The sequence below is a fragment of the Globicephala melas genome, chromosome 15, assembly GCF_963455315.2.
Source record: "Globicephala melas chromosome 15, mGloMel1.2, whole genome shotgun sequence".
NCBI classification, from domain to species: domain Eukaryota; kingdom Metazoa; phylum Chordata; class Mammalia; order Artiodactyla; family Delphinidae; genus Globicephala; species Globicephala melas.
Genome location: NC_083328.1, coordinates 54,735,119 through 54,760,826, shown reverse-complemented (window position 1 = coordinate 54,760,826; position 25,708 = coordinate 54,735,119). Strand labels below are relative to the sequence as shown.

At 43.0% G+C, this 25,708-nt stretch overlaps 1 protein-coding gene and 1 pseudogene across 1 annotated transcript in view; one reads left to right on the top strand and one right to left on the bottom strand.

Annotated features, from left to right (window-relative positions):
• PROKR2 (prokineticin receptor 2) overlaps positions 1 to 23,212 on the bottom strand; it is a 190,450-nt gene extending 167,238 nt beyond the window's left edge. The window contains exon 1 of the mRNA XM_060285293.1: positions 22,313 to 23,212. The gene's annotated coding sequence lies outside the window, so the exon portion shown is untranslated. The remainder of the gene's footprint in view (positions 1 to 22,312) is intronic.
• The window catches only part of LOC115861550 (PDZ and LIM domain protein 1 pseudogene), a 197,063-nt pseudogene that overhangs the window by 154,671 nt on the left and 16,684 nt on the right, over positions 1 to 25,708 (top strand).

Here is a 25,708-nt window from a genome sequence, read left to right as displayed (position 1 = left end):
CCTATATTTTCCTCTAAGAGTTTGATAGTTTCTGGCCTTACATTTAGGTCTTTAATCCATTTTGAGCTTATTTTTGTGTATGGTGTTAGGGAGTGATCTAATCTCATACTTTTACATGTAGCTGTCCAGTTTTCCCAGCACCACTTATTGAAGAGGCTGTCCTTTTTCCACTGTACATTCCTGCCTTCTTTATCAAAGATAAGGTGACCATATGTGCATGGGTTTATCTCTGGGCTTTCTATCCTGTTCCATGGATCTGTATTTCCGTTTTTGTGCCAGTACCATACTGTCTTGATTACTGTAGCTTTGTAGTATAGTCTGAAGTCAGGAAACCTGATTCCTCCAGTTCCGTTTTTCATTCTCAAGATTGCTTTGGCTATTCGGGGTCTTTTGTGTTTCCATACAAATTGTGAAAATTTTTGTTCTAGTTCTGTGAAAAATGCCAGTAGTAGTTTGATAGGGATTGCATTGAATCTGTAGATTGCTTTGGGTAGTAGAGTCATTTTCACAATGTTGATTCTTCCAATCCAAGAACATGGTATATCTCTCCATCTATTTATATCATCTTTAATTTCTTTCATCAGTGTCTTATAATTTTCTGCATACAGGTCTTTTGTCTCCTTAGGTAGGTTTATTCCTAGATAGTTTCTTCTTTTTGTTGCAGTGGTAAATGGGAGTGTTTTCTTGATTTCACTTTCAGATTTTTCATCCTAAGTGTATAGGAATGCCAGAGATTTCTGTGCATTAATTTTGTATCCTGCTACTTTACCAAGTTCACTGATTAGCTGTAGTAGTTTTCTGGTAGCATCTTTAGGATTCTATGTATAGTATCATGTCATCTGCAAAGAGTGACAGCTTTACTTCTTCTTTTCCAATTTGGATTCCTTTTATTTCCTTTTCTTCTCTGATTGCTGTGGCTAAAACTTCCAAAACTATGTTGAATAAGAGTGGTGAGAGTGGGCAACCTTGTCTTGTTCCTGATCTTAGTGGAAATGCTTTCAGTTTTTCACCATTGAGGATGATGTTGGCTGTCGGTTTGTCATATATGGCCTTTATTATGTTGAGGAAAGTTCCCTCTATGCCTACTTTCTGCAGGGTTTTTATCATAAATGGGTGTTGAAGTTTGTCAAAAGCTTTCTCTGCATCTATTGAGATGATCATATGGTTTTTCTCCTTCAATTTGTTAATATGGTGTATCACATTGATTGATTTGCGTATATTGAAGAATCCTTGCATTCCTGGAATAAACCCCACTTGATCATGGTGTATGATCCGTTTAATGTGCTGTTGGATTCTGTTTGCTAGTATTTTGTTGAGGATTTTTGCATCTATGTTCATCAGTGATATTGGCCTGTAGTTTTCTTTCTTTGTGACATCCTTGTCTGGTTTTGGTATCAGGGTGATGGTGGCCTCGTAGAATGAGTTGGGGAGTGTTCCTCCCTTTGCTATATTTTGGAAGAGTTTGAGAAGGATAGGTGATAGCTCTTCTCTAAATGTTTGATAGAATTCGCCTGTGAAGCCATCTGGTCCTGGGCTTTTGCTTGTTGGAAGATTTTTAATCACAGTTTCAATTTCAGTTCTTGTGATTGGTCTGTTCATATTTTCTATTTCTTCCTGATTCAGTCTTGGCAGATTGTGCCTTTCTAAGAATTTGTCCATTTCTTCCAGGTTGTCCATTTTGTTGGCATAGAGTTGCTTGTAGTAATCTCTCATGATCTTTTGTATTTCTGCAGTGTCAGTCGTTACTTCTCCTTTTTCATTTCTAATTCTATTGATTTGAGTCTTCTCCCTTTTTTTCTTGATGAGTCTGGCTAATGGTTTATCAATTTTGTTTATCCTTTCAAAGAACCAGCTTTTAGTTTTATTTATCTTTGCTATCGTTGCCTTCATTTCTTTTTATTTCTGATCTGATCTTTATGATTTCTTTCCTTCTGCTAACTTTGGGGTTTTTTTGTTCTTCTTTCTCTAATAGCTTTAGGTGCAAGGTTAGGTTGTTTATTCGAGATGTTTCCTGTTTCTTAAGGTAGGATTGTATTGCTATAAACTTCCCTCTTAGAACTGCTTTTACTGCATCCTATAGAATTTCAGTCGTCGTGTCTCCATTGTCATTTGTTTCTAGGTATTTTTTGATTTCCTCTTTGATTTCTTCAGTGATCACTTCGTTATTAAGTAGTGTATTGTTTAGCCTCCATGTGTTTGTATTTTTTACAGATCTTTTCCTGTAATTGATATCTAGTCTCATAGCGTTGTGGTCGGAAAAGATACTTGATACAATTTCAATTTTCTTAAATTTACCAAGCCTTGATTTGTGACCAGAGGTATGATCTATCCTGGAGAATGTTCCATGAGCACTTGAGAAAAATGCGTATTCTGTTGTTTTTGGATGGAATGTCCTATAAATATCAATTAAGTCCATCTTGTTTAATGTATCATTTAAAGCTTGTGTTTCCTTATTTATTTTCATTTTGGATGATCTGTCCATTGGTGAAAGTGGGGTGTTAAAGTCCCCTACTATGAATGTGTTACTGTCGATTTTCCCTTTTATGGCTGTCAGTTTTTCCCTTTTGTATTGAGGTGCTCCTATGTTGGGTGCATAAATATTTACAATTGTTATATCTTCTTCTTGGATTGATCCCTTGATCATTATGTAGTGTCCTTCTTTGTCTTCTAATAGTCTTTATTTTAAAGTCGATTTTGTCTGATATGAGAATTGCTACTCCAGCTTTCTTCTGATTTCCATTTGCATGAAATACCTTTTTCCATCCCGTTACTTTCAGTCTGTATGTGTCTCTAGGTCTGATGTGGGTCTCTTATAGACAGCAAATATATGGGTCTTGTTTTTGTATCCATTCAGCCAATCTGTGTCTTTTGGTGGGAGCATTTAGTCCACTTACATTTAAGGTAATTATTGATATGTGTGTTTCCATTTCCATTTTCTTAATTGTTTGGGGTTCGTTAGTGTAGGTCTTTTCCTTCTTTTGTGTTTCTTGCCTATAGAAGATCCTTTAGCAGTTGTTGTAGAGTTGGTTTGGTGGTGCTGAACTCTCTCAGCTTTTGTTTGTCTGTAAAGGTTTTAATTTCTCCATCAAATCTGAATGAGATCCTTGCTGGGTAGAGTAATCTTGGTTGCAGGTTTTTCTCCTTCAACACTTTCAATATGTCCTGCCACTCCCTTCTGGCTTGCAGAGTTTCTGCTGAAAGATCAGCTGTTAACCTTATGGGGATTCCCTTGTGTGTTATTTGTTGTTTTTCCCTTGCTGCTTTTAATATGTTTTCTTTGTATTTAATTTTTGACAGTTTGATTAATATGTGTCTTGGCGTATTTCTCCTTGGATTTATCCTGTATGGGACTCTCTGTGCTTCCTGGACTTGATTAACTATTTCCTTTCCCATATTAGGGAAGTTTTCAACTATAATCTCTTCAAATATTTTCTCAGTCCCTTTCTTTTTCTCTTCTTCTTCTGGAACCCCTATAATTCGAATGTTGGTGCGTTTAATGTTGTCCCAGAGGTCTCTGACACTGTCCTCAGTTCTTTTCATTCTTTTTTCTTTATTCTTCTCTGCATTAGTTATTTCCACTATTTTATCTTCCAGGTCACTTCTTCGTTCTCCTGCCTCAGTTATTCTGCTATTGATCCCATCTAGAGTATTTTTAATTTCATTTATTGTGTTGTTCATCATTGTTTGTTTCATCTTTAGTTCTTCTAGGTCCTTGTTAACTGTTTCTTGCATTTTGTCTATTCTATTTCCAAGATTTTGGATCATCTTTACTCTCATTATTGTGAATTCTTTTTCAGGTAGACTGCCTATTTCCTCTTCATTTGTTAGGTCTGGTGGGTTTTTATCTTGCTCCTTCATCTGCTGTGCGTTTTTCTGTCTTTTCATTTTGCTTATCTTACTGTGTTTGGGGTCTCCTTTTTGCAGGCTGAAGGTTCGTAGTTCCTGTTGTTTTTTGTGTCTGTCCCCAGTGGCTAAGGTTGGTTCAGTGAGTTGTGTAGGTTTCCTGGTGGAGGGTACTAGTGCCTGTGTTCTGGTGGATGAGGCTGGATCTTGTCTTTCTGGTGGGCGGGTCCAAGTCTGGTGGTGTGTTTTGGGGTGTCTGTAGACTTATTATGATTTTGGGCAGCCTCTCTGCTAATGGGTGGGGTTGTGTTCCTGTCTTGCTAGTTGTTTGGCATAGGATGTTCAGCACTGTAGCTTGCTGGTCGTTGAGTGAAGCTGGGTGCTGGCATTGAGATGGAAATCTCTGGGAGATTTTCACCGTTTGATATTATGTGGAGCTGGGAGGCCTCTTGTGGACCAGTGTCCTGAAGTTTGCTCTCCCACCTCAGAGGCACAGCACTAACTCCTGGCTGCAGCACCAAGAGCCTTTCATCCACACCGCTCCTTAATTTGGGATGATTCGTTGTCTATTCATGTATTCCACAGATGCAGGGTACATCAAGTTGATTGTGGAGCTTTAATCCGCTGCTTCTGAGGCTTCTGGGAGAGATTTCCCTTTCTCCTCTTTGTTCTCACAGCTCCCAGAGGCTCAGCTTTGGATTTGGCCCCGCCTGTGCGTGTAGGTCGTCGGAGGGCGTCTGTTCTTTGCTCAGACAGGACGGGGTTAAAGGAGCCGCTGATTCGGAGGCTTTGGCTCACTCAGGCCGGGGGTAGGGAGGGTCATGGAGTGCGGGGCGGGCCTGCGGCGGCAGAGGCCGGCCTGAAGTTGCTAGCCTGAGGTGCACCGTGCGTTCTCCCGGGGGAGTTGTCCCTGGATCCCGGGACCCTGGCAGTGGCTGGCTGCACAGGCTCCCCGGAACGGGGGTGGGGATAGTGACCTGTGTTCGCACACAGGCTTCTTGGTGGCGGCAGCAGCGGCCTTAGCGTCTCATGTCTGTCTCTGGGGTCCGCACTTTTAGCCGCGGCTCGCGCCCGTCTCTGGAGCTCCCTTAAGAAGCGTTCTTAATCCCCTCTCCTTGCGCACCAGGAAACAAAGAGGGAAGAAAAAGTCTCTTGCCTCTTCGGCAGGTCCAGACTTTTCCCCGAACTCCCTCCCGGCTAGCTGCGGTGCACTAACGCCCTGCAGGCTGTGTTCACGCCACCAACCCCAGTCCTCTCCCGGCGCTCCGACAGAAGCCGGAGCCTCAGTTCCCAGCCCCGCCCGCCCCGGCGGGTGAGCAGACAAGCCTCTCGGCTGGTGAGTGCCGGTCGGCTCCGATCCTCTGCGCTGGAATCTCTCCGCTTTGCCCTCCGCACCCCTGTTGCTGTGGTGTCCTCCGCGGCGCCGAAGCTCCCCCACTCCGCCACCCGCAGTCTCCGCCCGCGAAGTGGCTTCCTAGCGTGTGGAAACTTTTCCTCCTTCACAGCTCCCTCCCGCTGGTGCAGGACCCGTCCCTATCCTTTTGTCTCTGTTTATTTTTTTCTTTTGCCCTAACCAGGTACGTGGGGGGTTCCTTGCCTTTTGGGAGGTCTGAGGTCTTCTGCCAGCGTTCAGTAGGTGCTCCGTAGGAGTTGTTCCACGCGTAGATGTATTTCTGGTGTATCTGTGGGGAGGAAGGTGATCTCCGCCTCTTACTCTTCCGCCATCTCCCCGGAAGTCTCCGAGGATGCATTTGTAAAGTAAATTAGGGGATCTTTTATTTTGGCTTTCAGCTCACTCCAGAGCCCCAGAAATCATGAGGCTCATGGTTCTCCCAGTCTGTAAAATCAAACCAAAGGTATTCACAAGCACAAGAAAACTCTAAGCAGTGATACATCAATAAATATTTAGCAATTGGCTCCCTGAAGAAAAAAACAAACAAACCCTGACAGGTACCTTCTACTATGATCTCTTTCTACCCATAGAGTAGTTCTGACACCAAATGTGTGGGTTTTCCACACCAAGCGATCCTCCAGTTCTCTCTGGACACCAACTGGGTGTTCCACAATTTAATTCAATTCTGACACTATCTACCCAAAGTTAGTACAGACCCTAGAGGTTAAGGGCTCAGTCCCATGAGATTGCCTCCCAATTCAGATGACAATTACAAGCAGTGGGTCCCCAGGACCCACATTTTGTCCAACTTAGCTACAGCTGGGTTGTTCTCACTTCCCTCTCCATAGTTTTGATAATTTGCTATAACAACTCACAGAACTCAGGGGAAAACTTTACTTATTATTGCCAGTTTATTAAAAATATATCATAAAGGATACAAATGAATAGCCAGAGGGAGAGGTCTGGAAGGGTCCTAAGTACAGGAGCTTCTGCAGAGTTTGGGGTCCACAACTGTCCTGGAATTCACCAACCCAGAAGCTCTCTAAACCCCATCATTTAGGGTTTATAGAGAGGTTCCACTTTGTAGGCATTGTTGATTAAATCATTGGCCACTGGTGATTAACTCAATCCCTATCTTCCTCCCCTCTTTGGAGATTGGGGGTGGAGCTGAATATTCCAACCCTCTAATCACATAGTTGGTTCCTTTGGCAACCAGCCCCCATCCTGAAGCTCTTTAGGGGCCTATGAAGAGTCACCTCATTGACATAAACTTAAGTATGATTGAAAGAAACTTATTATGAATAACAAAACATGCTCACCCCTATCACTCAGGAAATTCCAAGGGTTTTAGAAGCTCTGTGCCAGGAACCAGGGACAAAGTCCAAATATATATATTTTTATTATATCACAGCAGCATTTGCCAATTTTCATGGTGTAAATGCTTTCGGCATGGACAATTTCAAGCTACCAACTTGACGTCTATAAACATGGAGTGGGGAAGAGATGCACACAATTGGCTGTCCCCAGCTGGCAGGGGCCATCTCCAGCATACCACTGAGTCTTAAGCAACCCTAAAATGTCAAGTTTTAAGGAAGGAGATGAGAACTAAGTATCTTCCCATTAATCTGAGCTGGAAAGGTAGTCTTGCATTCAACAACTTTCTGTTTTTCTATGTTGTGATATTTATGTCATTCTGTTTGTGTCAGATCCACAAAAACTGTGATGGGAGAATGCAAAAGTCATAAGGGACATGGCCCCTGCTTTATATATATATTCAGTCCCTCTGTATAGTCACATACCTGAAATCACCTGGTCCTCATAGCAACTCTGTAAGGGGAGGAGGAGGCATAATAATTAACATTTTAGAGATGAGGAAACCAAAGCTTCATGACATCTTCCCAAGGTCACACAGGTGTAGGGGAGAACAGTGTCTTGAACGTGTCTCCTTCTCCCACTCCAAGCACTTTCATCTGTGACACATTATTACTCCTCATTGGACAGCAATCCCAGGGCAATGTCAATGCTGGCTCCTAAACTTGGTTATCTCAGGGCTGTGTTCAAGTGCTTGCACAGACTACTTAACCCAGTGTCTGTCACTAAAATAGAGGTTTGCAGCCTTTGGAGTTGCTTTGCTGTACTAGCCATACTCTGTCCCGAAGAATGATTTTGCTTTTCCTATAGGTCAAGTTGTGTCTCCTTTCAATAGCATATTTTCAGAAGAAAGAGTGCAATGACTCCAAGCTGCTGGTCCACTGCATAAATGTGGCAGAGGCTGAACAATAATTGAATTAAGAACCACAAAAGTTGAATATTTTCTCCCAGGTGATGTACTTAAAATTCAGGTAAACTACCCTCATGTAACCAGCAGAGACTTATGGAAAACAAGCTGAGTTTCCATTAAGCAAATTTCATGGAGCCAAAGGAAAATTGTACACTTTGTTGCACTTTAAAAATAGGAACTGCAAGTATTAAGAGAGCAAAGTATCACAGTTAATAATCACGGTGTGAAGCTTAATCATAAATTATTACATCTATATACTTACATCATGCATTGTGAAAATAATGAACTATTAGAGCAGAATTTAAGGAAACATAAATGCTAAAGTATCATTAGCTAGTTTTATTTGCAACAGCTACATGTGCTTAATTACCTTTTATTTTTTTAAGTTTTCCCTTTCAAATGTAGGTTCTTTTTCTTTAAATTTATTTATTTTTAGCTGCAGTGGGTCTTTGTTGCTGCACGCGGGCTTTCTCTAGTTGCGGTGAGTGGGGGCTACTCTACGTTGCTGTGCGTGTGCTTCTCATTGCGGTGGCTTCTCTTGTTGCGGAGCACGGGCTCTAGGTTCATGGGCTTCAGTAGTTGTGGCATGCGGGCTCAGTAGTTGTGGCTTGCAGGCTCTAGAGCACAGGCTCAGTAGTTGTGGTGCACGGGCTTAGTTGCTTGGCAGGATGTGGGATCTTCCCAGATGAGGGCTTGAACCCGTGTCCCCTGAATTGGCAGGCGGATTCTTAACCACTGTACCACCAGGGAAGCCCAGTGATTAATTACCTTTTAATCAACCTAGTTTTCCCTGAGTTCCCAGAAGAACAGGATATTCAAATTTATCTTAAACTCATTTAAACAAAAATCATTCAAGGACACATACCCAATACAAATGCTTTGGGGCTACAGAACATCCAAAACCATTTCGGTTTAATTCTGTTTAGTGATCCTCTCCCTATTTAAAAAAATATGTTGTGAAAGAGCCTGTTTCCAACATAATCAGAGAGAAAATATTATATTGCTTTCTAAGATTCCCATTTAGTCCTCAAAACCCCCCTTCTGACTTTCTTACTTCTTTATTTCTTGACAAAAGGGAGAAAAGTGTCACTTTGTAGCATAAGCTCTCTGATATGAGTAGAAATACTTTACTTATTGATGGAAAGATGTGGCTTCCTTGGCAGTCAAACTGCCTTGCTCAGGAAATTCCCCCTGGTTGCATCTCTGGGAATCGGCGCACAGTTAAGCAGGCAGCACCCTATTTATTTCTGTATCCACACCTGACCTTTGACACAAACTTCTTTTAAAGAGATCTGGAGTAGGTAATTTTAACCCTATTCTAGAACTGACTTTATATTTCTTTTGTTTAGCAAGGGGGAGAGAAAGAATTCTAGGATTTGCAGACAAAAAAAAGCTGTTACAAGAAAAAGTTGCTGTGAAAATTAGCAATTAAATGAGAAGATAGTATAAAGGAGATAAACTGCACAACAGCTGCTATTACAACCAGTGTTTGGCTGAGGAAATTCTTCTTGAGCTGCTTTATTGGAACAAAACCGTATTAGGAAGTCCCAATTCTATTTATGGCCAAGATGTATACAAAGTCAGTAGCACCTGTGGTGGGGGGTGGATTCCAATATTTCTCTTTGTTGTTCTGTAACTAAATATGTTATAAAAGTTAAGCATTCTCTATCTCAGCTTCCACACAGAAATTTGAGTTAAACACAAAAGAAAAGCAATTTCTGGTTTGTTCATGGGTCTGTTAGTTTTGCAGATTCTGAGGAGGAAAGGAAAATTTGGTGGTAAAGAAATAATCTACCTTCCCACCTCTCAAAGAAAAACATCCCAAGTACACGTGAAAACTCTCCATATCAGAAGACAACCAAAACAGCAGCTCCTCCTTAACCAGCAGACTGCCCTCATCAGGGAGAAGCCCCCACCTCCAGCCGGGACAACTTTACCAGCTTCCAGGATCTCAAAGTGGTGATGGCCCCAGGCCCAAGAAAGAGCCCAGGGTACAGTGGGGACCATGTTCCAGTCTTTGCCCAATGCCTGTCCCTACCTGCTCCCCCCTTCTTAATGTCCAGCCCTCAGTCGTAGAGCTCTCCAGCTACAGGGAAGAAAACAGAATGCTCCCCTCTTCCACCATCTACCACCCCACACTCCATATGACGACACTAAGCCCCTCAGGGAGCACAGGCTCCATACAGAGCCATTGTGCACATTTTCTTATAGAAATTTCCTGGATTCCTCCTCTGAACTCTGTCCCAGGCCTCAGGACTCTCTCTCAAGCATCCTACTTCCCTTCCCAATGAAGAACCACCTCCCGTACCAAGCAATGGGCTCGCTGCCCCAAGAGCATAGAAGCCAATACTCTGGCACCAGCTTTTGAGAAAAGAAAAAGCTTTATTGTGAGGTCAACAGGCAAAGAGAAAGGAGACACAGCTTCAGCTCAAAGCAATCTCCCCAGTCTGGGGTTTGGTCAAGCTTTTATGAGTTAGGGAGGAGGGTTGGTTTGCGGAAGTGCTGGTGAGCAGGTTTTGATTGCAGGGCTTTGGAGTATGGCCATTTATGGTGAGTAGGTAGAGGGACTTTGGTACCAGGTCTTCCAGGACATTGAACCCTCTGCTTCTGAAAGGGCTCTGGCATTCAAGTTCTGGTCACATCAGGGTCCTTGGTTACATGTTGGAGAACTTGATTCCGGGTGTTATTTGAGGTCAGAATCTTCTCCTCTACATGCTTCGGCTGCATGACTTGCAGTTTTGTTCTGTTGTCTCTGAAGAGCAACTCAGTACCTTGTTAGAAACAGGATAGGGCCAGTTTGGGCCCTCATTGCTTCCCACCTTTACTTTTCTAGTCAGGTGTGTGTTCTTGGTTATGCAACCTTTCCATTATCAATGTAGTAGAACTTTAATATATGCTACTTTATTAATACACAGACAACCTTACCTGAGGACTGGTAGCTTCATTCCCATCTAATGGATGAAGAAGCTGAGGCTCAGATCCTCCAGGACAGCCCAGCTCACACCAGTCACTGGTCAAGACTGTCCCCAACAGTCTTTGCTTCATGGGCTGATGATTTTATGACTTGCAAGAGCTCTGGACAATAAGGCCTCTGAATGGAGCCCTTTTTTTTTTTTTTTTGCCGTACGCGGGCCTCTCACTGTTGTGGCCTCTCCCGTTGCGGAGCACAGGCTCCGGATGCGCAGGCTCAGCGGCCATGGCTCACGGGCCTAGCCGCTCCGCGGCATGTGGGATCTTCCCAGACCGGGGCACGAATCCGTGTCCCCTGCATCGGCAGGCGGACTCTCAACCACTGCGCCACCAGGGAAGCCCAATGGAGCCCTTTTAGATGCATGAAATGCAGTTTCTCACACACTGTGAGTGACATCATCCTCTGAACACACCACCACCAGTCACTGGAAATGGGGTGTTATGGACTGAATGTGTCCCTGCCAAGAAAATTCATATGTTGAAATCAAATCCCCAATGTAATAGTATTTTGAGGTGGACCCTTCAGGAGGTAATAAAATCATGAGGGTAGAGCCTTCATAAATGAGATTAGTGCCCTAACAGGCCAGAGAGCTAGCTTGCCCTATTTCTGGCATGTGAGGATTGAGAAGTCAGCAGTCTGAAAACTAGAAGACACCTCTCACCAGGAACTGAGGCTGCTGGCACCCTGGCCTCAGACTTCCAGCCTCCAGAGTTGTAAGAAATAAATTTCTGTTGTTTATAAGCTGCCCAGTTTATGGTATTTTGTCAAGAAGCCAGAGGGGTTAAGTGCAGGGTAGACACTTTCTTAAAGGCAACCCTATGAGCTGGACATCATGCCCATTTTACAGATGGGAATTAAAGGCTCAGGGAAGTTAAGTAAACAGTCAAGAGCTAGGATTTGAAGCCCACCTCCCCAAGCCCACCTTCCACCATGCCACTTCCTCATCTCACTTTAGGGATCCAAGGGAACCAAGAGCCCGCTATGCAAGGCCACTGTCCCAGTCCATGGGCTGGTCTCTGGTGCTGCCCATAGGCCAAATAGCCAAGCTCTTGGCTAGAATCGAGGGGTCCAGAGTTTGTTGTCATCCTCTGAGCCATGCAAGAATGTGCCTGCCCTCCTGCTCAGAGCCCTGACCACTCTCTCCAATGGGCTTGGGTGGCCAAGGCTTTGAGGGGACAGCAGAGGAGGCTGTGCTTCTAGTTTGCCTCGGGTGGAACTGTACCAGGACTCCTGCCATCCCACAATTATCATATATCCACCACTCTGATTAAGACACAAACAGAAGCCACTGTCTGCTATATCGGGCCTCAGCTGGTACATACAGCTTTTGGGTGTTATGCCCGAGGCTTGTCTCGCTGTTGGCAGCCCACATTTATTTGCAATGGGCTTCTCTAATACAAGGGGAGGCTGTGCTGGAGGCCAAGGAAACATAGAATAGAAATCAGACTTGTGCCTCCTTCCCTAATTTTCCAACATGCCTTTACGGAGTCCTCAACCTCCTGACACTTGTTGACTATCAAAATGCTTCTCTTTCCCATAATTGTATTTAAAAACCAGGTAAATGTAGGACAGTTTGAGGAGCTTGGGAAAGGGTCCCTGACAGCTATGTATGGAAGAGGCCACCCATTGTGTGTGACCTGGGTTCTCCTGAGCAAGGCAGGCCAGGTTCCACTTGCTGGAATGAGGAGGAGACACATCTTGCTGAAGGTGAAAGAGACAAGGCTCAGTGGACTTCATGAGACTCTCGTCCTCCTCTCTTGGTACTCACCTGGCTCAGAATATGTACGATGATATACTGGCCTAGAAAAAATACACCAGGTGCTAAGAGAATTACCGCTCTCACCTGGGTCATCATGTTATGCATTGAAATGCTGAGGGTAGAGGCTTCCAACACAGCCCTCTCTCTGCCTTTGCCAGGTTCCCCTCCCTGCTGCTGCTCCCACCAGGCCACTCACCCCTGCCAGCTCATCCCCCATGTGACTATCCAGAAAAGTGTGAGGAAGCACTTGGCACTCCTGGTAGGGGAAGATGTCAGGGGCCTCATCCTGCATCCTCTGTACCAGTGGCTTAGTGACCCACTGCCAACCATGCCCCATTCCATTGTCTTCTCTTCATCACTGCTGCCAACTGTCTGCTGCCAAAGGAAGTAACAATAACAGCAGAATGAACTTTACATCCTATACCTTCCAGTATTTTCTCTCTGAACAAAGTGGAGGAAGAGCAACAGCCAAAGGAAGACTCAAAGGGGAGACAATGGAGATAATGACGAGATCTGATGACGTGGGGCAGTCAGACCCAAGGAAATGCAGCACCAGCCGCATAAAGCCTCCTCTTGTATCCAATGCCGAGGAAACAAAACATGGAGCCCAGACCTGGAGCCTCGGGATTCCTTCCCAAATTACACTGTAACAGTCACAGGAGTAGGGGCCATGTTTCTTCTATAATTGTAGAATTTAAGGCACAATTTATTGGTTGCTTTCACCTTCCTCAGGTCTTGCTATGCTTTATTAAGTTTGGAAATTGTTGACTTTACCTTAAAAGTTGTACATTATAATTTTTAAATTAAGTTTCTTAAGGCAAAAAGTTAATGATACCATCTTGGTCTGAATGTCACTGTCACGTTATGGAGAAGACCATTTGCTAGACTGAGTCTTCCTTGGTCAAAGATTGTATCTTGGGAGTGTGTGTGTTAGGATAAGCAGCTCCTTGGAAATGTTATCATATCTCAATCTGAATTTCACTCATACTAAGAATAACCAATGGTGAGAAGTCCCTGTCCTCATGGGAAAAAAGTATTTTTCTCCAAATCCTTTTTATGAGAAGTCAGTGCCTTGGACATAATGTTCGCTTCCATTGAAGAACATCTCTTGATAAGTAGAAATAGTTTTTCAGTCAAGAACCTGATATTCTTAGTTCAATAACCTGTTTCAACACTATGTCAGATTCCAGTATGGAGAAAATTTTTACTGACATGTTAATTTTTTTGCACATTTTATGAGAACTTAAAATCACAAATCTACAGAATGTCCAATAGTCAACAGTCTCTGATTGCAAATTTCTGCCAGAAAAATAGTCTACAAATCAACTTCTCTAAAAACAAAAGTCATCATTTTCAGCTGTTAATGTTGGTGTGTATGGCATAGGGTTAAGACTATGGGTGCAGGACTCATACTTCCCAAGTACAAAACATTGTTCACGACTTAGTAGTTGTCTAAACTTGGACAATACATTAAACATCACTAAACCACAGTTTCCTCATCTTAAAATGGGGATATTAATAGCACACTACTCATAGAGTTGTTGTGAGGATTTATAAATATAAGGTGATTGTTGCAATCCTGAAAAAAAAGATCAATTATTCTTATGGTTTTTAAACTGAATAGATTGTACTTGGAGAATGAAAAGTTTTTAAGTTAGTCAATTGTAAAACTTTTCAGAAAATTAAATACTTTTGCTACCAATGAGGCAAATTGATGTTAACGATATTCTTCCTGTGTACTTCCATAGCCTTGGCTTTGCATCTAGCCTATAGCCCACACTACTTTTGTTTGATTAAAAAAAATAATAAAACAAACTTTATTTTTCAGGAAAGTTTTAGCCTTACAGAAAAATGGAGAAGGTAGTACGGAGAGTTCCCACATACCCTGTTACCCAGTTTCCCTCTATGGCTAACATCTTGCATTACAATGGTATGTTTCTTACAGTGGATGAACCAATAGTGATATGTTATTATTATTATTATTTTTTGATATGTTATTATTAGCTAAAGTCCATGCTTTATTAAGATTTCCTTAGTAATGTCCTTTTTCTGTTACACAATCCCATCCAGGACACCACATTACATTTAGTCATTAACTCTCCTTAGGCTCCTCTTGGCTGTGACAGTTTCTTAAACGATCCTTGTTTTTGATGACTCTGGCAGTTTTCAAGAGCACTGGTCAGGTATTTTGTAGGATGCCTCTCTACAGGAATTCTTCTTGTGTTTTTCTCATGATTAGACTGGGGTTATGGGTTTTGTGAGGGAAAACATGGGGCTACAGTACCATTTTCAACATATCATATAAAGGAAACATACTATCAACATGACCTTTCACTGTTGACGTTGACCTTGATCACGTGCCTGATGAGATTTCTCCACTGTAAAGTTATTCTCCCTGACCCCGTCTTCTTCCATACTGAGTTTTTTTGAAGGAAGTCACTATGTGTAGCCTTACACTTAAGCAGTGGGGATTTGTGCTCCCCTCCTTGAGGCAAAGTATCTACATGAATTATGTGGAATTTTTCTGCATTGCCTCTTCTCCCTCATTTATTTATTTATTCAGTAATTTATTTATATAAGTATGGACCCATGGATATTTATGTTACACTTTGGGTTACAATCCAATACTACTTTTTATTTTGTTGCTAACATTGTTCCAGCTTTGAATTGGGAGACCTTCCATTTGGTTCCTATGAACCTTCAAAATATGCCCATCAATTTGTTGTTGTTGTTGTTCTTATTTTGTTTTGTCTTTTTTAAGCACTTCCTTACATTCAGGTACTACAAGGTGTTCCATACTCATCTTGTATATTTCCTCCCCCAGTCCTAAAATCAGTCATTTCTCCAAGAAGCCCTATTTCCTTTATTGGAGAACAGCTATGGAAACAAAGATCTGGAAGCTAGGTGTGCTAGTTGCTACTGGGTGTCCTTTCTCTTAGGTACTTTCACCCCACAGAACAAGGAAATATATGTTTATACTAACCCACATATATACACATACCTATAAATATTTCTACATGTAACTATCTGTATCTATATTAAGCTAAACATGAGTTCATACTGATATCTCCAACTCTAATTGTACTTATGAATCATTCTATCTTCCTAACACCCTTGCTTCCCTGTAATTTTCACTCCTAAAGTGATAAATCTGGCTCCCACCATTTGCCATCCATTTTCTTAATTGTTCAGTTCCAATATACGTGTATAGAAGTGTCAGAATTGTTAACCTGTACTGCCAGGAAACAACTACCACTGGAATACACTGCTTGTGTGCAGTTTCTTTCACTTTTAATGTTGCAGACTCTACTCATTTCCAAGGTTACTTAGGTCAGCATCTTTTCCCCCACCTGTTTTAGTGAGGTTGGACATTGTAAATTTTTAACCAATAAACAGACAATTGGATACTATATCAATAATAAAGGAACTTCGTATAATTAAACATGTGAATACATGTGTATATACATACATATAGACAAACACACATTTCAGTTGCTTAGAAAAAATAAGTTATAGAAAAAGATTAAAATTTTATATAAATTAAAGTTTTGATATAAATTATCAATAAACTTTCCATAGCCCACATATTTTCTCAACCTATTTTTAACAAGGTTGTCCAATACTGTACCATGCAGTCTAGCAACTGTTAATTTATGTTGGCTTCGGCCATCTAGGAAAATTTTCTCCTTTCTATCACTGTTTTTGACTCTCCTCATTATTTTCTTCCGAGAAATGAACTTAAGGCACTTGAACCACACTAAGCCTTGACACTAGCCTGGAACAAACTATGCTAATTTATTGAATTCAGCCTCAATCCTCTCTTTGTTTGTGTATGTATATTGCTTTTTTAATTTACAAATTAAACTATATTTCTCCTACCTTGTCATTCCTATCTCTATCTCCATTAGCCCCATTATGAAAATCCTATTGAACCCCAAAAGGTAAGAGACTATTGTCTAAACTAAAACAAAATTATTTTGAGGATTTAGGGCATATATCATGGCAACAAGAAGGTCAGACTTCAGGAATCTTAAGCTCTTAGTACTTTAAATAAAGGTACACATTAAATACATCAATTTTATAACATCACCCCTCTGGTTTCCTCGATTAACTAGCACTTTGCCTGAAAACATAGGAAATTTGAGGTAAAATAAAGGTATTGTTGAAAATAACTCTTGCATTTCTAAAATGCCAACTATGTAGGAGCCAAGGATTGACAGCTACCTGCATCATTTAAAAAGCAATGTCATCACAGCAATATCCTTTTTGACCCATCTCCTAGAGAAATGGAAATAAAAATAAACAAATGGGACCTAATGAAACTTCAAAGCTTTTGCACAGCAAAGGAAACCATAAGCAAGATCAAAAGACAACCCTCAGAATGGGAGAAAATATTTGCAAATGAAGCAACTGACAAAGGATTAATCTCCAAAATTTACAAGCAGCTCATGCAGCTCAATATCAAAAAAACAAACAACCCCCCAAAATGGGCAGAAGACCTAAATAGACATTTCTCCAAAGAAGATATACAGATTACCAACAAACACACGAAAGGATGCTCAACATCATTAATCATTAGAGAAATGCAAATCAAAACTACAATGAGATATCATCTCACACTGGTCAGAATTGCCATCATCAAAAAATCTAGAAAAAATAAATGTTAGAGAGGGTGTGGAGAAAAGGGATCACTCTTGCACTGCTGGTGGGAATGTAAATTGATACGGAGGTTCCTTAAAAAACTACAAATAGAACTACCATACGACCCAGCAATTCCACTACTGGGCATATACACTGAGAAAACCATAATTCAAAAAGAGTCATGCACCAAAATGTTCATTGCAGCTCTATTTACAATAGCCAGGAGATGGAAGCAACCTAAGTGTCCATCATCGGATGATGGATAAAGAAGATGTGGCACATATATACAATGGAATATTACTCAGCCATAAAAGGAAAAGAAATTGAGTTATTTGTAGTGAGGTGGATGGACCTAGAGTCTGTCATACAGAGTGAAGTAAGTCAGAAAGAGAGAAAGAAATACCATATGCTAACACATATATATGGAATCTAAGAAAAAAAAAAAACGGTCATGAAGAACCTAGGGGTAAGACGGGAATAAAGATACAGACCTACTAGGGAATGGACTTGAGGATATGGGGAGGGGGAAGGGTAAGCTATGACAAAGTGAGAAAGTGGCATGGACATATATACACTACCAAACGTAAAATAGATAGCTAGTGGGAAGCAGCCGCATAGCACAGGGAGATCAGCTCGGTGCTTTGTGACCACCTAGGGGCGGGATAGGGAGGGTGGGAGGGAGGGAGATGCAAGAGGGAAGAGATATGGGAACATATATATATGTATAACTGATTCACTTTGTTATAAAGCAGAAACTAACACACCATTGTAAAGCAACTATACTCCAATTAAGATGTTAAAATAAATAAATTAAATAAATAAATAAATAAAAAAGCAATATCTGAGGCAGTTTTAATGAAGTGGCAATTTTGCAGACAACGTAGAATTCAAAAACACTAAGGAAATGTTAGGCACCAACATGCTGAGCACATAAAACAGCATCTGGTAGTTTCCCTTTGGAGGCCACCTGTGCCAGCATTTCACTTAGAAAAGAAAAAACTCTTTTTCAGCAATCCTCTTAAATGCTCTAATTTCACACTATCTGAAAGTGATACTTAAGTGTTGGTAGATCACATTTAATTGCAGCAGTCTGCTTGCTATTATTTAACTGTTGCTTCTATTTCTCTCTAAGCTCTCAAAGACCACATGGAAAATAAAATATCCCTTAGTTGAAGTGCTTCCATACTTAATGACTTTTTGTCCATCTAGGTCAATTATTTTGGTATATGCTAAAGCAGTAGCAGTCATATTATAAGGTCAAGGAAAACTAAAAATTACAATTCAGTTCTAAGAACTCAGCGTTTATTTGTCTGTGTTTTTATCGTAGACTTCCTTGAGAGTCTAAATCTCGTCTGAACCCCTATATATACACAGTACCAGTTTTTCTTCCTCAGTAATGTTTGAGTAATGAATTCACAGAGTAGCCACGAGGCTCTGGGCTAGGGGCTTGGGATACAGATGGAGAAGACACAGACCCTGCCCTCCTAGGAGGTTAAAGGAAAGGAGGACATGTGAATCAGTGATCATACAACAAAGTGGCCAGGCTACAGAGGTGTCTGTTTACTGAGGAACTTTGTGCTGGATACTGGCTGATCCTCCATATTCATTACCACTCTTTCTCACAGCAACTCCATGATACAGGGAGAGAGGAAAAGACTAAGGTTCAGAGAAGTTAATGAATTTGCTCAGGTTTTCACAGCTAGTTGGTGGTTGAGTTGGGACTGAAAGCTGGATCTCTCCAGACCATTGCAGAGGTTGCCATGGAGGTGCAGAGAAGAAGGGAATGGAATACCCTGTGAATGGAGGTGGCGGGAGTTGGTAAGGTAGAAAAAATGAGAAATCAGAAGATTTTATTTATAGTGATTAGTGCTGGAAGGAATCTTCAAAGTGATCTGAACCAAGTTCCTTGATTCACAAGACTGGGTAGAGGGTCATTCAGACCCTCTTTGAAAACCTCCAGGGAGAGAGAACTTATCCCTTTATGGGGCTAGGAGCCCTTAGCAAATTCTGACCACATCATCTGCTCCACAGGGGAATCATTAATCAAAATTGCTTTATAAAGTGAAAGTAGGAAGCGCATAGTTACCAATGTATGTAAGAATATAAAACTCAACAAAGGCACAGAGAAATAAGATATTCTGGATGGTACTACTCAAAACAGTATGCCATGATGAGCCAGCAGGGTCAGAATAAAGACCTTTTGTGGAAGCCTGCCTGGAAGAAAGCAGTGGATGTTGCAATTAGGATTGAAAAAGAAAAGTAAAGGGATACTGGAAATGATGTCAAATTGAGGTTTTCAGTTTGGGTGGGCCAATATTAACTTGTTGAGAAAGAAGTACCTGCTGGCCTGTAAAATTCAGAGCATCAATATCATGAGAGTAAGGTAGAAATGGAATTTGACAAAATCCACCTGGGAAGAGGGATGTAAGGAAGGGCCACCCACAATGTGAGTTAGCAGGTTAGGACTCACTTTCTTCTCTCCTGGTTCTTAATTTCCACATCTACATAATGAGGGACTTGTTGCAGATCTTGCTACTATCTTATAGTGAGCTTTAATTTTATTTTACATTATTTAATGGAAAAATTACAATTGTTTTTTCCCCTAAATCTGATATAGTTCTTCCAAGTCTTCACCCTCCTGGATGGAGAAACATTTCCTTTAGTCCTGTTTTCTAGAAGTCTCTGGGTCTCATGCAGTCTAGAACATCCAGGTAAGGATGCCTGGTCTTCTGAACATTTTGATTTCTTTCATATGTCCATGGTTTGGGCCACTTTGAAGAGACAACTTTGCCATTCTTTAGCTAGCCTTGGAGATGGGATTTTTCACATAAAGGAGAATCTGGGTTCCAGGAGTCCCTGGCTACACCAGTTGAGATCCAGCTACGCTCTGGAGAACAGCAAGGAGAGGGCTTTGCTCTCTGCCATTCCCAGAGCTCAGTCCCAGCAATGGAAGCCTCTTTCCTCTTTCATTAGGCACATTTATACCCCTCCCAACTTCTGGTTTGTCCCTCCCCACCATACACTGAATCCACTGCCATCATAAATGCTTAGTTTTTCTATCACATGAGCCTTGGTGAAGGATGTCTTCTGAGCAGTTAAAAATTTCTGCTTTTGACCATGTGTCAGTATATCTCTGCTGAGTGCTGGACATGGTATTTGTAAAACATTTTTTGAAATAATTTGAGGCCAAGGACAATGTTACTTTCCTCTTAAGAGGATTTGATTTGCCTTTGCAAAGGACCTTGGGAAATTAGCAATCCAAGATCACATTAATTCAAGTGCAGGGCTCTTTACAAGGCAACATAGAAATAGTTAAAATTTTAAACAATTGATATAGCTGTACAGGCATCTCCCAAAAGAATACTTAGAAGGGTTCTGTTCTTGATAATATGGCTATGTAAGGTATTGCCTCCAAGTTTAGGATTTAAAAACACCAACAATTATTTATTATCTGTCATGGTTTCAGTAAGTGAGTCAGTAATTCAGAAGCAGCTTAGCCGGGTGGTTCAAACTCAAGGTCTCTCATGATGTTGCAGTCAGATGTCAGCTGGGGCTGGAGGCCCCACTTCCAAGGGGTTCATTTACAGCTGGCAAGTTGATGCTGGTCTTTGCAGGAGGCCTTGCTTCTTCTCCATGTGTGTCCCTCTAAACAGTGGCTTGAGTGATGTCACAGGATGGTGGCTGGCTTCCCCAGAAAGAATAATCCAAGAGGAAGCTGCAATGCCTTTTGTGACCTAGCCTCAGAATTCATATACTGTCACTTCTATCATATTCTATTGGTCAGCCAGGGCCAGCCCTGATTAGATAGGAGGGAAGTAACAAGGCTGTGAATATCAGGAAGTAGGAATCACTGTGGGCTGTTGTGGAGAGTGACTACCACATATAGAAATTAGGACTCAAATTCAGGTCTGTCTACGGTAAAGCCCTTGTACCTCATCGTGCTGCCCTCCCCAAGCAGTCTTTTTGAATTTTGGGGTCCTTCTGAAAGGAATATCACCTTAAGCCTGCAACATCATGGAACAGATAAATTGATTGTATTAAGAATGTTGTGACAGAGGCAGAGAAGCCAGGTACTTGGGCATGGTATAAAGCAAGAGAAATGGGGGGAACTGAGCAGAGGATGGGTCCAAGAAAAAAAGTTGGGAGGGTCCCGTTAACTGCTGCCCATTGTACATTTTGCTTTTTGCTTCTGGCATCAGCAACCAGAAAGTCTCTGTGGGTGAATCTTAGAGCACTCTTTTATACCAGTAACAATCCTCCTGCAAATCTTCCATTTACGGGTTTGGATTTCTTTAGGTAGTGCCAAGTTTTCAGAATAGAAACTGACTTGTCCCTGACCAGAAATTCTTCAACCTATTGGGTTTAACCAGAGCCTCAAGAAACCGTCCAATCCACGTTGATCCCCCAGCGTCTGCAAAACAGAATCTCAGTTGGAAACACTGCAGGGAGCAGCTTGGTGTCTTTCTCTTTTTCTTTCGGTTTATTCTATATTGACATCTAGTAAGTGTCTCTTTGGTGGTTTCTCAATGCTCACTAGTTACACTCTGAAAATTGAAGCCTTTTGGCTTTCGTGGGAAATAACCGCTGACTCACTGTGGTGAGATATATAAATATTGTTCTAAGTTCTAATGACAATGACCACTGAGATCATTTTTCACAACGTATAATTTCCATTATTTTGAAAAGCAGGGCTCAAGTCGGGATCTTGGAAGAGCAGCTATTTCCTTGGAGGTCTTAGCTTTCATCAGCAAGTTTTTCTTCTTCATACTTCCTTCCCTTCATACTCGTTTATACATCCTCTCTTCATTTCTTCCTCTGTTGTTGATGCTAATGTTACCAATAAGTGAGACCTTGGGATGCATTGCTCGACAAGTAAATAATTATTGTTTACCTGCTTGTGTCACTATTTTCAAGGTGTTTTCACAAATATCTCATTTAATGCACATTATACCTTAATAAAGTAGATAGGACAGGTTTCATCCTCATTTTACAGGTGAGGAAGACAAATCCTCATAGATTTGAGGCACTGTAGGGCTGCTCAGACTCAGCGGGTCCTCCACCCCCCACAGTATGCCTCCCTCATTTAGGATTATCCTACCTAACCTGGACCTGGGAAATGTCTCTATCTATGGAAAGTCGTGCTAGGAAAAAAAAAGCTACCCTAGACCAAGATGTGCTCTGAGGGGCTAGTGGGCTCTCTATTATTATGTTATCTTAAAAATCACTTTAGGGAGTTCCCTGGTGGTCTAGTGGTTAGGATTCAGCACTTTCACTGCCCTGGTCGGGGAACTGAGATCCTGCAAGCCCCATGGCACAGAAAAAGCAACAAAAAAAATTACTTTAAATAATTTTTTCCTTTTTAATTAAAAATGGGTCAAAATAGAAAGGATTACAGAAAACAATTTAAGAACCAAGCATACTTACTGGAGTTGACATTTTGCTATAGCTGCTTGAAGTCCATCCATCTGTATGTTTCTTATGAAATAAAATGTTCAGAAACAGCTCATTCTCCCCCTCTTCGTCCTTTCTTGTCTCTCTCCCAAGGCTGCCCCCATCTGAATGGTGCCTCTTTCCGTTGCATCTTGCCCTCTCATTATACACGAAAATGAATCATACATCCTATGCCATTGGTTTTGTATTCTGGAAGAATTTAAACAGTTTCTTACTTCATAAATCCATTTTAGGCTCGCTTCTGAACAGTGCCCGGGCTGGTTCTGTTTTTCTGAATCTCTCACTCCTCTGGTGTGATGGGTCATCGCAGGTAGCACGTGGAAACTGTCCAGATTATTAGCCATTCCAACTGCAGCAAGTGCTTGTTTCCATGACTGTCCTTTTTACAGAGTGAATCAGGCCCAGAGGACAGAATGATTTCCTTCATGTCACACTTGGAGAGATCGGTAAAGCAAGGACCAGCTCAGGGCTCACGGCACCTTTGCACTAACCAAATTGCCTTTTTCCAGTCTTACTCTTTATCCAGAAAACAACAGGTCATCAATTTGGTGATTTTGTTGCTTCTGATCCCCCGGGGGAAATGCCAGCAAACTGTAAACACCCATGTCCTGAGACCCTGGCAAGCTTCCCGGAGACTTAGGTGTCCCTGTCTATTGAGGATAGCCCTGATTCCAGAGTGTGGAGGAAGTGAAAGGAGAGCGGCCTCAAGATCTTCTTGCCCGCAGCGCCCTCTGGTGGCCGACCATATAGCAACCATTTTCATTCGCCACCTGAACACAAAGTCTTTGCAGCCAAAGTGTTTTTCGCCGCTCCTCTTGGGACTTTGCTCCTCCCTCATTAATGCGCTCTGCTGCCTACTCTGTACAAGACACATTTTCTTCTTCCCGCATTCCTGGACTAATTGACTCCCGGCCGATATTGTTTTTGTGTGACCAGAGCTAAGGGAACCGGAAAGAAGGCATTCTTGTTGCGGCTCAGAAACGGGCACGCTGATCAGACTCCAAAGCCAGAGTGACCAAGACGCACGGAAGCGGGCAAAGGGCTGGGGATGCAGAGCAAGGAGGAACGAGTGTCAGCCACAGAGATCCAGGAGGTCTTTCTGGGGAAGCCGGGCTCCGAGTTTTCAAGGAGAAACTGGATTTCCGATGGGGGGGGGGCGGGGAAGCGGTGAGCGGGGAGGGGGGGCAGAGGGAGGGACAGGGCGTGGCCAATTCCTCCCTCCCGGTTTCCCCTCTTCCGGCCTTACTCTCTTTCCCTCCCTCCTCACTCACCCAGACCCAATAACTCTCCAAATCACCACTACCCAAAATGTCCACTTTCCAGGAGAGGTTTGGGCCGGTCCCTAGGCCTCTTCCAACAGCCTTCTCCTCTCTTGCCCACCATGTCTCCTATGGTTCCTCCCCGCTGCCCGCTGCTCACGTCCTCCACTCAGCTGTTGAACAGCAGAATGCTTGAATCCTGCATTGGCCTGTGTACAGATTGGGCACTGTGTGGACCAATAGGGGGAAACGGTTCTTGAACAGGAGCTGAAGGAAATTAGAAAAATCTAAGGCAGCCTGACAGAAAAGTCCTGGAAGGGAGACAAAAAAGGGCCTTTCCTGTAGATCAAATCGGGCCTATAGACAGGGTTACTCTTGGAGAATCTTCTTGCATCTAGGCAAGATGGATTGTGGGGAGAAGCTGGGAGCAAAGACTGGAGTGCTTGGGGGAAGTTCAAAGGAGGACACTTGGCTTATTTTACCTGGATTCCAGGGCTTAGGCATATTTGTCTTTTATGAGACCTAAAGATGGTTTTCTTAAGGCACAGGGGAGCTACTGAGGATTAGGGAGCCAGAGAGTGGCATGATGAAAAGTATCTTTGCAAGGATTCCATAAACAAATACTTCCTTTCCACACTGGTTTCTGTGACAAGGCACCAGCTCTCCTGGTACTGTGGTTCCTTCAGGAGCCCCATGTGCCTGCCTGGGGGGCACACCCTGCCGTCCTCCTGCAGACAGGAGCTGCCCCTCATGCCCTCAGTGTCTGCCTGCAGCTTTCAGACTTTCTGCTCCCCCAGGTGAGCGAGGAAGCCAGCCATGGGTGTCACTCAGAGAGAATGAACTTGAGGCCAGCTGGGTTCTAGAGGGCAGGAGACCAGCAATGGAACATAGATGTGGATCCCAGGCTTCCAGGGTTTTACCTGAATCTGCCACCTGCCAGCTGAGGGGTCTGTAAGCAAGCTCTGTGCCCTCTCAGTTTCAGGGATCCTCTGGCAGCCATGCCACCCTCTCCCTGTCACCCAAGCAGCTTGACCTTTCTGCTGTAAACGCATATCTGATGGAGGCTTGGCATTCTCTGAGAACTCTAAGGTAGTCTATCAGTGCTCTGATTTCCAGGTCAGTCTGTTTTCATACTTTAGAAACAATGATAGAGAAGCTTCAAGATGGCAGAAGAGTAAGACGTGGAGATCACCTTCCTCCCCACAAATACATCAGAAATACATATACATGTGGAACAACTCCTACAGAACACCTACTGAACACTGGCAGAAGACCTCAGACCTCCCAAAAGGCAAGAAACTCCCCCACGTACCTGGGTAGGGCAAAAGAGAAAAGAATAAACAGAGACAAGAGAATAGGGACGAGACCTGCACCCGTGGGAAGGAACTGTGAAGGAGGGAAGGTTCCCACACACTAGGAAGCCCCTTCGCGGGCGGAGACTGTGGGGGGCGGAGGGGGGGGAGCTTCGGAACCGCGGAGGAGAGCGCAGCAACAGGAGTGCAGAGGGAAAAGCGGAAAGATTCCCGCACAGAGAATCGGTGTGGACCACCACTCACCAGCCCGAGAGGCTTGTCTACTCACTCACCGGGATAGGTGGGGGATGGGAGCTGAGGCTCCGGTTTCAGAGGTCAGATCCCAGGGAGAAGACTGGGGTTGTCTGCGTGAACATAGCCTGAAGGGGGCTAGTGCACCATGGCTAGCCGGGAGGGACTCCGGGAAAACGTCTGGAACTGCCGAAGACGCAAGAGACTTTTTCTTGCCTCTTTGTTTCCTGGTGCGCGAGGAGAGGGGATTAAGAGCACCGATAAAGGAGCTACAGAGACGGGCGCGAGCCGCAGCTATCAGCGCGGACCCCAGAGACAGGCATGGGATGATAAGGCTGCTGCTGCCGCCACCAAGAAGCCTGTGTGCAAGCACGGGTCACTCTCCACACCTCCCCTCCCGGGAACCTGTGCAGCCCACCACTGTCAGGGGCCCGTGATCCAGGGACAACTTCCCCGGGAGAACGCACGGCGCGCCTCAGGCTGGTGCAACGTCACGCCGGCCTCTGCCGCCGCAGGCTCGCCCTGCATCCGTACCCTTCCCTCCCCGCGGCCTGACTGAGCCAGAG